Here is a 15,797-nt window from a genome sequence, read left to right as displayed (position 1 = left end):
CACACTGATGGCCCTCAGGGCTGAATAAAAACTGCAGATTCACTTGGTTTGACTTTGTGAAGCACACATATTTTTTTAAATCTTTTAATTTTGTACCGGAGCATAGCTGATTAACAACGTTGTGGTAGTTTCAGGTGCACAGCAGAGCGACTCAGCCAAATATATACATGCATCCATTCTCCCCCAAACTCCCCGCCCATCCAGGCTGCCACAAAACCTTGAGCAGAGTTCCCAGTACTACACAATAGGTCCTTACTGGTTATCCATTTTAAATATAGCAGTATGGATATGTCCATCCCAAACTCTCTAACTATCCCTTTCCCCCGGCAAGCATAAGTTTATTCTCTAAGTTTTTGTGTCTCTTTCTGTTTTGTATGTAAGTTCATTTGTATCATTTCATTTTAGATTCCACCTATAAGGGATGTCATACAATATTTCTCCTTCTCTGACTTGAGTGCATGTATTTTCATATATTACTTAAATGCCTTCAGGTGAAGATGTTTGTTCCACCTCTCCTGTCTTCATAACTCCCTAAATATATTGTTTATAGTTGCTTGATACTCTGAAAACCTGAGGTTTACAACACTTCACTAAGCAATGGTCATCTTCATTGGTAGGTTGATTTCAACATCATGACCTCTGGTTCCAGTGAGCCCCTGGTAGCCCAGGACAGACCCCAACCCCTTCTCTTCCCATTTTTGGGGGATAGGGTTTGTTGAAGCCAGATAAGGATTCAGGGTTCCAGACAGAAGGACAGAAGTTCAAGGTCAGGCTGCCATGTCTGCCAGGGCACCAGAGCGTGTTCAGGAGTCCAAGGGAGCAAGCAGAGCCAGAGGAGAAGTAGAAGAGGAGTGGATGCTGGTACCTCTTTGCGGGGTCCTCAGCTAGATCCCGACATGCACTGGGCACTGGGTGGGGGTAGCAGCCTTGTTCCCAGATCCCACCTGCAGCTCCTGCTAGGCCTGGTTGGGATTCTCTTGGAGCATCTTGCAGCCCTCTGTTGAGGAATCTGCCAGTGTTGGGGCAGAAGGATTGCTTCCTTCTGGGGATGAATTCTCCCCTTCCTTTTAAAAAAATTTTTTTATTTATCTATTTTGGCTGTGCTGGGTCTTCATTGCTGCATGGGCGTTTCTCTAGTTGTGGTGAGTGGGGGCTACTCTCTAGTTGTGGTGTGTGGGCTTCTCATTGTGGTGGCTTCTCTTGTTGAGGAGCACGGGCTCTAGGGTATGCGAACCTCAGCACTCAGTAGTTGCAGCTCCCAGGCTCTAGTTGCTGCCCGGCATGTGGAATCTTCCCAGATCAGGGATCGAACCATGTCCCCTGTATTGGCAGGAAGATTCTTCACCCTGAGCCAATAGGGAAGCTCCATCCCTTTCTCAGTCTTCATCTCCCTGCCCTAGTTTTTCATTTTGCAAGAAATAACAATTGAGTATCTGTGTGTGTGTGTGTACAGGGGACGATCAGATGATGCTGGGCTTGATTATTATTTGCAAATTTGCCAGATTACTGGCCTGAGAATCCTTTGCACCCCTGGAGATGGTGGACATTGGTGTTTTGTTGCTAATTTTATTAGGAAGTGACAAATGCAGGACTTTCATAACTCTTCTTTTGTGTATTGAACCTGTCTGGTGGTCAAGTGAAGTTTATGAACACCCTTCTCTGAATCAAGAGTTTAAATGCATAAAATCAAATGCATAGGATTGCAAAGGAAACTAATGAAGTAGTTATTGAAATATTATTACTGCACTAAATATAAGATATAGTGGCAGGCTTAATAAATACCGTGATTTCAAAGCAATGAGAGGCATAAATACTATTTTGATGTTCCTGCAACCACTGTACTATGACATGAAAATACCTATGATTTCTGTTAGTGACCAAGCCATAGGTAATTCTAATACCACTGTGGTTTATTACCTACATTCATAATTGAAGGAAAAACTAAATTTCTGTTGGTTAGTGAAAGTAAAAGTGTTATGATTTTACCCAACTAATACATAGATTAACAAATATGATTAAGAATTCTTGCTAGTAATTTCTGTGTAAGTGAGATAGCAGTTTTAGGTTGAGCTCTGTATATCATTTTCAGGAAATATCCCTCAGTTTTTATTTTATTGAGAGTTTTTAAGCTGGGTATTAAATTTTCTTTTCAGAATCTATACTGATGATCTTTTAATTCATTCTATTAATATGATGATTGTGTAAATGGCTTTCTTATATTGAATTCTCCTTTCTGAGGTCTATCTCTCTAGATCCCTCCCCTGGTAATATCTGAACCTTCCTTCTCCTTCAGCCTTCAGCATTCCTGTCCCGATTCATTTGTGTTTCATTCCTAGCAGAATGTCCTTGGTGCAGGGCTGTCTCCTTTCCTTGAGATTTCTGCCTGACCAATCACTCTAGAACTTCTGTCATCATCTTTGGACAACTCACACATTAGACCCTGAAAACGGCCACTCCTGTTGATCGTTGTCCTCATATTGGCTAGCTGAGTCCTCATCTGAGGGTTCCTTCCATTTAGAAGTGAGCACAGGTACGGCATTTCTAGATTTCTCATTTCTTAATCCATTCATGTGCCCCTGGGCTGCATACACAGCCGTAAGACTCTTGTTGACTGCCCCCACCTGCCCTTATTCTGAAGTTCTTGGAAATGTTATCAGCTAGTTTTTTGTTTTGTTTTCTTTTTTCTGGCTGTACTGAGGCTTGTGGGATCTTAGTTCTACAACCAGGGATTGAATCCAGGCCCACAGCAGTGAAAATGCAGAGTCCTAACCACTGGACCTCATGGGGATTCCTGTTATCAGCTAGTTTTTATAAGATGTTGTCTATGGGTTTTTCTTTTGTTTTTATAGAGGGACTGGGGGGAATCTACATTTAAGCTGAATCTTGTTAACAGGAGAGATCTCCAATGACCATTTAAAATCTCTTAACAGTTCACTAGTCTACTGGCATGCAGGCTTAGCTGTCCCGAGGCATGTGGAATCTTCCTGGACCAGGGGTCGAACCTGTGTCCCCTTCATTGGCAGGAGGATTCTTAACCACTGGACCATCAGGGAAGTCCGTTGTGTTAGATTGTAAATGTCTGTTTTCATCAGTACAAAATTGAAGTAAAAAGTCCAATTGATAGTATCTGATTTAAATATATGGGTCCAATGAGTTTACATTTTCTCTGTTTTTGGGGGTGACATATATTTACTTCTTCTATCTCATTTTCTATAGTGTGGTATATTTATTAGTTTCTCCTTTCCTGTCTTCTCTTGGATTGGTAAAGTTTTCTTTGTTCTCCGTCTCTCTCTTTCTTTCTCTCACTTCTGCTAACGTGTAAATTATACCTTGAGTTTCTTTTTCTTTAAAATTTTAACTTATATCCAAAATTGATCTTTATCTCAATGTTTAAAATATGCAACTATAACTTCTATTGTTTTTTTTGATAATATTAACCACACATTCCTTAGTGGCTTTTTTTTTTTTTAAGGAAATTGCTTTATTATCTTAAATTTCTCTGAACTGAATGATCTCCGAGGTGTGTTCAGTGTCTGTCTTTTATGGCATCAGTTGTCCTCATATGACTCACAACTGTAGTGTATGGTTCATGAGGAGGAGCCATTCTTGGCCTTTTTTGTTCTTTTTCTCCTACTCGCCTTCTTTATGTCTAGAAGTTTTATACTGAACTAGGCTTCACAACTCAACACTAGGACTTATGATAGAAGTTTGGGGCTTCTGTCTCACAGGGATGCTTCAGAGTCAGTTCTGGAGCCGATGGGTAGTGTGGCCAAGTTCTGCCTGCGTAAATGTCTGATTCCTTCTGCTACCTTGCCATGCCATACCACGCTTTGTCACTTAGTTGTGTCTGACTCTTTGAGACCCCGTAGACTTTAGCCTGCCAGGCTCCTCTGTCCATGGGGTTCTACAGGCAAGAATACTGGAGCAAGTTGCCAGTTTTCCTCCAGGAGATCTTCCTGACCCAGGGATCGAACCTGCATCTCCTGCATTGCTGGCGAATTCTTTACCAATGCTGCTACCTTGGGCAGCAGCTTAATGTTGAATACAGCCAGGAAGCTGGGCCAGCTTCTTTCAACATTTGTTCTTGAGTGAGGGAGCCCCACCTCATTCTATTCCAGCTCCTGATTTCACAGGCCTCACATCAGCCCACTATTGAAGCTGAATATGGGCTACTTGTATTAATGTCCTTGGAGCCCAGAAGGGCCACAGCTCTAGCCCTGCCTAAGGTTATGTATTAATCTCTCATTTTCTTCCATCAAGATGCTTATCACTTTTTAAAAGCTTTAAAAAAATTATTTATTTATTTGGCTACACCAAGTCTTATCTGCTATGTATAGGACCTTTTAGTTGTGGCATGTGGGCTCTAGTTCCCCGACCGGGCATGGAACCTGGGACCTCTGCATTGGGATCTTGGAGTTTTAGCCACCGAATCATGAGGAAAGTCCCTTATCACTTTTTTTTTTTTTTTTAAATACACCAAGGTTTAATGGAGCTTTAGTTTGGAGCAAAGGATTGTGTTTTGTGTCTTACAATGCAAACTCACAACATCATCTGCTACAGCTGAAACTTGGAAATTTTTATACTCTTTGGTTCAGCAATTAAAAATCTAGGAATTTATCCTAAGGACACAATTGAATAATACATGTACAATGATGTTTGCTACAGTTTTTTACAATCATAGCAAAGAGCTGGAACCAACCTAAATGTCCATCAGTAAGGGATTCAATAATTTATAGTATTTCTAAATACTATTAAGAAATATAAATATTATTTCTAAATATTATCACTAAATTATGAGATTGTAATTCCAGAGAATAATCCTCTAATTTGAGACTCTAGTTAGGTAGGTTTGAAAAGCTTTGGCCCTTATAATTTTTTATTTTAAATAAAAGAACCATAGGTGATTCTGATTTGCCTATAGGATTACGAACCACTGATAGTAGGAGAACATCTAATATCCTGGGAAGTAGATTAGTTTTTAAAATCGGAGTATACTTGCTTAACAGTGTTGAATTAGTTTCTGCTGTACAGCAAAGTGAATCAGCTATATGTATACAAATACATACATCCCCCCGCTCTTGAATCTTCCTCCCACCCCTCCATCCTACCCCTGTAGGTCATCAGAGGGGTGGGACTAAGTCAGGGTTTGCCAAACTATGGCCCAAAGTCTAAATCCATCCTGCTGCCTGCTTTTGTTGGCCTATGAGCTAGACTGTACTTTACATTTTGAAACAGTTAAAAAAACTTCCCTGGTGGCTCCGTGGTAAAAGCCACCTGCCAATGCAGGAGACAGGGGTTCAATCTCTGGGTTGGGAAGATCCCAACCCAGAGGGCATGGCAACCCACTTCTGTATTCTTACCTGGAAAATCCTGTGGACTGAGGAGCCTGGTGGGCTACAGTCCACGGGGTCACAAAAGAATCAGACATGACTTAGAGACTAAACAGCAAAAAATCAAAGGGAGAATAATATTTTATGATATGTGAAAATTATATGAAATTCAAATATTGAAACCCAGCTGCTGCTGCTGCTGCTGATGCTAAGTTGCTTCAATCGTGTCCAACTCTGTGCGACCCCATAGACAGCAGCCCACCAGGCTCCCCCGTCCCAGGGATTCTCCAGGCAAGAACACTGGAGTGGGTTGCTATTTCCTTCTCCAATGCATGAAAGTGAAAAGTGAAAGTGAAGTTGCTCAGTTGTGTCCGACTCTCAGCGACCCCATGGACTGCAGCCTACCAGGCTCCTCCATCCATGGGATTTTCCGGGCAACAGTACTGGAGTGGGGTGCCATTGCCTTCTCCTGAAACCCAGCTACGCTCATTCAATTATAGTTTATCTATGGTTGCTTTCTTGCAGCTGTGGGATTGAGTAATTGTGATCAAGACCATGTGTCTGTGGCCTCAACTACTTACTCTCTGACCTTTACAGAAGGTTTGTGACCCTGTTCTAGACTACTTCTCTCTCTTGCCACTGACTTGACAGTAGCTGCTTAGCCATTAGTGTAGGGGTGTATGAAGGGAGAAGATCATTCTTCCTTAGTTTGTAGGTGAAAATAATCCACCCTGCTGTGAAGTCTGAATATGTTTCTCTTTATTCCACAAAATACAAAAACAGATGCACCCAAAGAAGGTTCAGAAAATGGTTACCAGGGCTCTTAGAAGAAGCGGAGCAGCATTCTGCCTTTGTTGTTTTGATTAAACCATGCAAGGAGGATTAGACAGAAAAATTATGTTTCAAACCATAGGCAGTGTTGCCTATGGGTGGGCCATCCAGCTTTCCGTACCTGGGGAAAGAGCTTTTGAAGCCATATGTAATCAGATCTGCAGGTTCCTTCAAGTTCCACTTGCAGAAACTGTCCGTGGCACTGCATAAAAGGATAACTCTGGAACAACTTGCCTCAAGTAACTCGTTCGTCTCATTTGTGTTGAAACTTTGTTCTTGTATTGGACGTTGGGCACGGTCTTTCTATGAACCACCTCGGTGTCCTCCTTCACCACCATTTAAGCTCTCACTAGCTTTTCTCCCCCAGGCCACATGGTTTCAGCCCCCTGCCTGTTTCACTTCCACCCTGGCCCTGCTTCAGCATTGCTACCCTCCCAGTATTAGGGTCCCGTAAGTCTTCCCATGTGTCCTTGAGGGGGAAACTGCAAATTAAGGATTTGCTAGAAAGTAAGATACAGGATGTTAGAGGTAAAAGCCCCACAGTGTCTCTCAGAAAGAGGGTTGCAAGACAGAAAAGACCTGATGTGCAGATCGAGATCAAGGCTTTTAAAAGGCAGAAAATAACCAGCAGTAGAATTGTAGATTTAAATGCATCTTGAAGCATGCACTAATGGGATGTCTGCGGGACCCACAGGCACCATGGTGATGAGTACTGTCATTGAAAGCCTGAAATGCAGAGTCTGGGGGCCGGGAGAAGGAAGCTGAGAGAGAGAAGGGGAGGAACAGAGATGTGAATGGATGCAGAAGGAAAAAGAAATCTTTGGGGGAGGGAGTACCTTTGGTGAGAAATAGTCAGGAGTGGAGAAGGAGAAGTTTGGAGTCTGATTCAGGCACCAACAGAGGGCTTCCTCACCTCTGATTTGTTATTTGTCATGAGGGGAAGTGACACCCAGGGATGCTGTGAGGATCACAGAAAGAAAGGCAACTAGTGGGACTTTCCTGGTGGTCCAATGGTTAAGAATCTACCTGCCAATGCAGGAGACATGGGTTCAATCCCTGGTCCAGGAAAATTCCCTGTGCTGTGGAGCAACTATGCCCATGTGCCACAACTATTGAGTCTGTACTATAGGTCCTGGGAGCTGCAACTACTGAGCCCACCTACTGAAGCCCATGTGCTCTAGAGCCTGTACTCTGCAACAATAGAAGCCATTACAATGAGAAGCCCATGCACCACAACTGGAGTAGCTCCTGCTCGCCACAACTAGAGAAAGTCCATGTGCAGCAATGAAGATTCCGCACAGCCATAAAAAGATAAGTTTTAAAAAAGAAAGGCACCTAGCGCAGCCCTAGGCATACAGCAGACCTCCTCACCCTCCCGCCCCCCGCCGCCCCCGCAATGTCAACTTCATCTACCTCCCATATAACAGTTTGTGACGTATCACCTCCAGGCTGCTCACAGAGCCTGTTCAGTCTCAGGCTGAGTCCATTGACTCTGATGTCAGTCCTATGCCAGTGTGCCTTCCTGGAAGGTACCAGAAATGATATTACTTGGTGTCAGTGACCTCTTCCATGCGATGGGTCAAAAGAGAGGCATTTTTTATCTCATTTGCTTCTTCTATAGGGGACTCAGATGTGCCTGCGTCCTACTAAGGTGCGATGAAGGATTACCCAAGGAGCATGTGCAAACTACATGATTATTAGTGAAAATGAAAACATTAGGGCCAATCACAGGGACCACATCTCTATTGGTGTACACACAGCCTTCTACCGCTACTCATCCATGCTTCCCAGGTTCAGAGATGCAAATGAAGTCCCCTCTCTATCTGTGGTATGCAAAGGCCATTGTTGCCTAAAGAGTATCATTGCTAGTGTTTACCACCAAGGCTTTGGATGTGGAAAATGTCCTAGATAGCATCACTCTTTCAATGGGGGGGACCCTCTTCTTAAAAAAAAAAGAAAGATTATCTTTACTTATTTATTTGACCATGCCAGGTCTTAGTTGCAGTATGTGAACTCTCAGCTGTAGCATGTGGGACCTAGTTCTCTGACCAGGGATGGAACTCAGACCCCCTGCACTGGGAACATGGAGTCTTAGCCACTGGACTGCTGGAGAAGTCATAACAGGGTCCCTTTGTGGAAGCTTCTTGTGCATGGGGTAGCCAAGCCATTTTCCTTGCACCCCACCATGTCTGGCCTTTCTCTAGGGACTGTTGTTTGTATTGTCAGAGATGAGCATCCAGGAACCTCCAGAGACTTCTTTTGGCCCTGCAATGCATCATGCAGGATCTTAGTTCCCCGACCAAGGATCGAACCTGGGTTCCTTGTATTGGGAGCACAGAGTCTTAGGCACTGGACCACTAGGGAAGTCCCAGGGGCTCCTCTTCTTGTGAACCATTGCCCATATCTTCTCAGGAGGGCACCTCCCACTCCACTGTGGCCAGCTCGGGTTCACTTCCTGCCAGGAGCCTTGCCTGACGTCTCAGAGCCAGCACATCCCTCCTCTGGACATTCAGAACCTGCTTAGCTTGATTCCCTCATGGCAGTTAGCACTGCGGATTGCAAGTCCCCAGTTTCATGTTCCTCTCTTCCTCTAGTGTCTGAACTCATTGAGGACGTGGACCGGGTCTCATCTGTCATCTTATCCTCTAGAGCAATGAAGTGGAGCCACCTGAGTCTGAGTCAGCAGGGCTGGGGTAGGGCTGAGATGCTGTGTTTCTAGACAGCTTTCAGGTGATGCCGAAACTGCATCACTCTGCCCAGGGTGGCAGAGTCTTGATGCCTAACACAAGCCCCGGCTAACACAGAATCTCATTCAGTATTTGTCAAAAGCATACATATTCTGGGATCAAGGAAAATGTCACAAAGATTTTGAGACTGTGAGCATATTAGGAGCAGATGTGGCTGTGTGTCTATACATACATATATATATATATATATATATACACACATATTTTAAATAAATAGACATGTTACCATGCTTTTAGCTACTTGCTAGAATGTGTGTGTGTTAGTCACTCAGTCATGTCCAACTCTTTGCAGCCCCATGGACTATAGCTCACCAGGTTCCTCTGTCCATGGGATTCTCCAGGCAAGAATACTGGAGTGGGTAGCCATTCCCTTCTCCAGGGGATCTTCCCAACCCCAGGATTGAACCCAGGTCTCCCATATTACAGACAGATTCTTTACCATGTGAGCAACCAGGGAAAGCCCTAGCTAGAATAGGAAGCTGAAAAGTAAAATTTATGTAAATAAATAAATTAAATATGCACATGACTAAGCAACTGAAAAACAACAACACTATATATAAAATCATTAACCAACAAGGACCTACTGTATAGCCCAGGGAACTCTACTAAATATCTTGTTAATAACCTAAAATGGAAGAGAATGTAAAGAAGGAAGAACTATATATATATATATATACACACACACATATATAACTGAGTCACTTTGCTGTACACCTGAAACTAACACAACATTATAAGTCAACTATATTTCAATAAAAATTTTTTAAAAAGGAAAAGAAAAGTAAAGTTTACAGACTAGTTATCTATATAAATTAAAACAAAAAAACAACAAAATCTGGCTGACATTTTTTTTCTTATTTCATTAACTGATTGAATTGACTTTATATTATGGCCCTGGAGTTTGGAATTCATCTGGTCAAAGTCTATGTATTGTATGTATGAAGGCTGATATTTTATACCTGTTCAATTTTTAAAACACAGTTCTCTCTAAAATCTATGCAGAATTTCTGCATTTCAAGAACTAAAGGAAGCAGAGATGAGCCCTGTAAAGTGACTGGAACATGAGGAGTTGCCATTTAAATCCCCTGCTCTTGTCCAGGTGAATTTAAAATGAGCAGATGGGTCCTGATTTGCAGCTGGGGTTACTGCAGTGTAGTTCACAGGGCAGGAGAATCTGAACAGAAAAGATAACCAACTGCTTCTTCCTTGGGCCCCACCTCCCTCTGAGAATAGGACATATTCAAGATCTCTGAGGCTGACCAGAAGCCCCACCTGAGGCTGCCAGCCCTACCACTGATCCTCCAGTGGGAAGTTGGCATTTCTTTCTTGGCAGATGCTTTCAGGATGGGTTAGTACCTTGGTTGGTGGATATGAACACATTGTCCTGGATGGTAAAAACCTATTGACCAAATTCAGCCCCACCCTTCTTGAAGGAGGAGGGCCTGTTTGAACACCAGCAGGGTTCAACACACTCCAATACTTTGGCCATCTGGTGCGAATAGCTGGTTCATTGGAAAAGACCCTGATGCTGGGAAAGATCGAGGACAGGAGGAGAAGGGGGACAACAGAGGATGAGATGGTTGGATGGCATCATTGACTCAATGGACTCAATGAGTTTAAGCAAACTCCAGGAGATGGTGAAGGACAGGGAAGTCTGGCATGCTGTAGTCCATGGGGTCGAAAAGAGTGAGACACAACTTAGCAACTGAACAACAACAAGTCTTCAACACGCAGCATCTCAGTGTGACTTTGATACCGTAAATGTTGGGGTCAGATTCCTGGATTCATATTCTGGTTCTGTCACTATCTTCGAAGGAGTTTTTTAAACAGTCTCTTCCTCAGTTTCCACATCTGTAAATGAATCTTCCCCGTAAGTAACCATCTGATAGGACAGCTATGAGGAATGATAGAAATAATCCATATAAACCATTTGGCAGAGAGCCTGGCATAGTGCACGCAGTCTGTGTTAACTGCTTTTATTAGTTTGGATTTCGGCTGCTTGAATGGACAGCTCAGATATGTCCAGCTGCTGCCTGCCAGGAGCTGAATTAATCAGGATGCTCTCGGCAAGAAGCAGAACACTTGACCCACAGCCGCTTATGCAATAAAGACATCTATCATCTCATGTCTTGAGAAGCTGAACTTAGCACAGGCTCTGGGGTTGGCTGATTCAGGGTCCCGGGATGGTCATCAAGGACACACTGTCTCTGTCTCTCCTTTGCCCACCCTAGTGAGTGGGTGGCTGGATCTTCGGCTGCTTCCCCCTGTGGGTAGTGTCCATATGTCTGTTCTCTCTGTCTGCATCTCTACTGCTGCCCTGCAAATAGTTTCATCAGTACCATCTTCCTAGATTCCACATATATGCGTTAATACACGATATTTGTTTTTCTCTTCCTGACTTACTCTGTATAATAGGCTCTAGGTTCATCCACCTCATTAGAATTGATTCAAATGTGTTCCTTCTTATAACTAATATTCCATTCTATATATGTATATACCACATCTTCTTTATCCATTCCTCTGTCAATCGACATCTTGGTTGCTTCCATGTCTTAGCTATTGTAAATACTGTGGCAGTGAACATTGGGGTACATGTGTCTTTTTCTATTACGATTTCCTTAGGGTATATGGTGGAGTGGGAAATGGCAACCCACTCCAGTATTCTTGCCTGGAGAATCCTATGGATGGAGGAGCCTGGTGGGCTACAGTCCATGGGGTTGCAAGGAGTTGGACATGACTGGGCGACTTCACTTTCACTTTGGGTATATGGAGGGCAGAGTTCTTATGTCACAGAGGCAAAGGCAGGAAGGCCGAGTCCTGTCCTTGACCTTGGGGAGAGGACTCAAGTCCCAACTCCATGACTAGGGGACGGTGCTGGGGACGTGCAAGCTGATGGGAATGGAAATGCTGTGCAGGCTGTGAGCAGCTGTGCACACCTGATGGATGGCTGTTATGAATACACAGCAGCATCCTTCTGTTGTTCTCTGTTTATAGTCTGACTCTTATGTGGGAGCTGACAGATATAGAGAAGACAGCCTGAATGTGTAGTAAAGACATTTCTCATTCACCTCTGTCTGAAAGTATCCTCCCCAAGACAGACACCCAGCTCCACTGATTAAGCAACAAGAGTAACAATAATTATGACACTTATGGCCCCTGAATATTTTATGTCTTCAAAGTGCTCTATGATTTCATTTGATGTCTGGAAGCAGGTGATGGTCTGAAGCTCAGAATCCTTCTGTGTAGACTGTCTGACACCTCCTTGTGATGTATTTGCCCCCTGTTGCTGGGCAAGGGGTGGAGGGGCTGAGCTGGTCTCTTCCTTTCCCCGGCTTCCTCATACACAGCTTCCCATTTCCCTTTTATGGCTGCTGTTTTGTTTGAAAATAACTTCTTCAAGCTCTCAGCCCAGACGATCTGTCTCTGACATTGTCTCCTCAACTGACTTCCCTAATGTCAATAACATGTCAAATTCTTCCAGGGCTAGAAAGATAAGAATCAGGGCTATATTTAATGTGAGAAGGGACGCTGAGTATAAAACTCCTGCTTTTGCTAAAAATCAGAGTTTAGCAAAAGATGTTTGACAAGAGGGGAAGGGAGAAATGTAGCGTCAAGTCCTTCAAAAATTCTCCTTTCCTAGAAAGCACTTGGAGCTGCTCTCTTTAGAGCTTCAAGTCTCCTGGGAGACAACTTAATGACTGCTCCATCGGTGTGCCCCTCTGCCGCCCCACCCTGTGTAATACCTTACCAAACATGCTGCTTCCTTTCTCCAACCCACCTGCCTTCATTTCACTGCAAAATCCAGGGCATAGACTCTGGTGGCTTCTGACAGGCGTCTTCCTTCCACACCTGTTGATACCAAAATGCCAAACGGATCAGCATGTCGGGTGATGGAGTAGGTCTAAGGGCTGCTGTCTCAGGAAGCTGGGGTATTTTGAAGAGCAGACGTCTGACATTGAAACCCCAGTCTTTTACTAGTGGGCTGTATGACTCTGGGTAACTTATACAACCTCTCTGAGCCTCTGTGTAAAATTCTGATTATTATTCACTCTCTCTTCTGGGTCATCAATTCCTGGATGCTTGGAAGGGTCAGGAGAGCAGTCATCAACAAGCTGTGCAGACTGGCCTAGACCAGAACCCTCATAGAGGGCATGGGGGAAGCCAAGCCCAGCTGCTTTCTGCCTCCAGGCTTCTTCTGTTTATGAACCTGCTTAGTGATCTGGGAGGCACTATGGCAGTGAGTCCCCCTGTTTATTACCCACAATGAACCTGCTGGGCCCCAGGTTTCTAGATGAGTCTCACTGGGCTGGCACTTGTTCATAAGAATACAACTTATTCTGTCCTTGGTTCTCTAGTTCCTCCCTAGTGCCCTTGCTGAGAATCCCACAGGGCTGCCAACTCAGGTTTGTGGAATCCACACCCCAGTTTCCTATCTCTGTAATGGGGCAGGGTTCCTATAGAGGGTAGGGGTAGTGGGGAGATAGGGTTGGGGATTGTGTTCCAAACAATGTCATTCAGGGCCTTCCCTGTTTTTCATGAGTGGTGACTACTACCATGTTCCATTTTGAACAGAATGCCAGGTGTTTACATCTTTTTAGCTCTTGAAGAAGCCAAGTAAAGTTCAGAGTGGGTCTGGGACTTCCCCTGGCGGCCCAGTGGCTGAAACTCTGTACTTCTACTCCAGGGTTCCATCTCTGATCGGGGAACTAAGATCCCGCTTGTAGGGGCCAGACAACCAGAGATGCTGTAGGGCTGTGACAGTGCTGGCTCGTTGGGCAGCCGGGAGCACTGCCTTGAAAACACCAATGTAAAGTGAATTCTGAACATGAAAGAGTTTGATGACACAGAGCACTGAATTTCTTTGTTTGGAGTACAAGTTATCACCCTTTCTGGAGCATGCTTCAATTCATTTCAGTTCAGTTGTGTCCGACTCTTTGCGACCCCTGGACTGCAGCATGCCAGGCTTCCCTGTCCATCACCAACTCCCGAAGCTTGCTTGTAAACCGAGCACGTTTACAAGTTCTGTATGCAAACGATCTGATGGTGAAGAGCAGACAGTGCTGGGATGTGAAAACTGGTCCTCCACACACTGCTCCAGAGAAACAGCTGCCTTCTCTTCCCCACAAAACGCTCTGCCCATAATTAAACCTACATCTCCTGCCCCAGCAGCACAAATGGCATCCATGCTTCTTATGGACCTTTCTACTTGGAATACTTCCTTCTTGTGGATTTTACCTTGAGTATGAAGCAGAAGTCACCAGGTGTCTATGTGCTGCCTTCCTATTAATCTGCATTACTGCGGTTTGGAGTCATGTTTGCAGGGCATGGACTCTATCAAGGTGGTGTATTTAAGTTTACATCCCTGATAACTACCCAGATGGTGACTGTCCACATTTGGTGTTTGATATTCCCATCTTTCACCCGCTAGTTGATCCCATCTCATGTGAACTGGGGGCTTCCCAGGTGACTCAGTGGTAAAGAACCTGCCTATCAATGCAGGAGACGTGGGTTCGATCCCTGGGTTGGGAAGATCCCCTGGAGAAGGAAATGGCTACCCATTCCAGTATTCTTGGCTGAAGAATCCCATGGACAGAGGAGCCTAGAGGGCTACAGTCCATGGGGTTGCAAAGAGCTGGACATGAATGAGTGACTGAGCACACACTGAGAACACAAAAAGGTGAACTGGATGTGAAGAGAGTATTTGCAAAGAGGCTGCTGCTGCTGCTAAGTCGCTTCAGTGGTGTCCAACTCTGTGTGACACCATAGATGGCAGCCCACCAGGCTCCTCCGTCCCTGTGATTCTCCAGGCAAGAACACTGGAGTGGGTTGCCATTTCCTTCTCCATTGCAAACTGGAGGCGGAATAATAATTGTATTTGGCAAGTATTGATGTGTGCAAGGTGAGTTTTCTACAAGATTGATCCAACAAGTCCCCTAAACCCAGAGACTGCAATACTGGGTGTAAAATCTATTTAGCTTTTGAAAAGTAAAGTGGTTGGCAGTGTTAAGGTGTGCATTGCTCATTTGTTTGGCCAACCTAAAATAGAAGACCCCTACATAATTAGCTTTTCTCTATGGAATCCTTCTGTACATGCTGAAGCTAGAGAGAAGATGCTGACTCAGACAAAGCCTGAAGAACAGCATAATAAAAGTGTCCATCTTGGCCTGTAATGGGTAAATCCTAGCTAAGGACAGCCTTTCAGTAAAGAAGAGAAAACAGTAACAGCTTAAGCTGGTGACTCTGGTGCGCCATGAACTTTCCTGCTGGACTCAGGCTAGTAGAGTTGACTGATGGACTGTCGGCAGAGCAAACCGTGGTGAAGAGTGGCTGATGTCAGTGTGGTCCGTGTGTGCCTAGGTTCTAACAGCAAGTTCTGGAAATCCTCTTTTTATGCACTGCATTACCTCTGGTAAAAGAATCTTTCGGGTGGTTATCTAGTTTAGTATTTTTGATCACTGGGGACTTGAAACTTATGTATTTTTTCTGAATATAATGCTAAAGGTAAGTTGCATTCATTTAAACTAGTGAAGTAGGTAGAACTCAGTGCTATCTATGAATTTTAAGGCTTCCCTGTGGCTCATATGGTAAAGAATCTGCCTGCAATGGGGAAGACCCGGATTCTATCCCTGGGTCTGGAAATTCCCCTGGAGAAGTGAATGGCAACCCTTTTCAGTCACCTACATCGAACCTGGACTGGCGATTCATTTCTTATATGATATTATACATGTTTCAATGCCATTCTCCCAAATCATCCCCGCCCCGCAACAGAGTCCAAAAGACTGTGTCTCTTTTGCTGTCTCACATAGAGGGTTATCGTTACCATCTTTCTAAATTCCATATATGCGTTAGTATACTATATTGGTGTTTTTCTTTCTGGCTTACTTCGCTC

At 44.2% G+C, this 15,797-nt stretch overlaps 1 pseudogene; it reads left to right on the top strand.

The window, feature by feature from the left end:
• Positions 1-13,863: 13,863 nt before the first annotated feature.
• On the top strand, positions 13,864-15,138 carry LOC109575174 (AKT-interacting protein-like; annotated as a pseudogene).
• The last annotated feature ends 659 nt before the right edge of the window (positions 15,139-15,797 follow it).

Source organism: Bos indicus, chromosome 21, assembly GCF_029378745.1.
Source record: "Bos indicus isolate NIAB-ARS_2022 breed Sahiwal x Tharparkar chromosome 21, NIAB-ARS_B.indTharparkar_mat_pri_1.0, whole genome shotgun sequence".
NCBI classification, from domain to species: domain Eukaryota; kingdom Metazoa; phylum Chordata; class Mammalia; order Artiodactyla; family Bovidae; genus Bos; species Bos indicus.
This window is presented reverse-complemented; position numbering and strand designations above follow the sequence as displayed.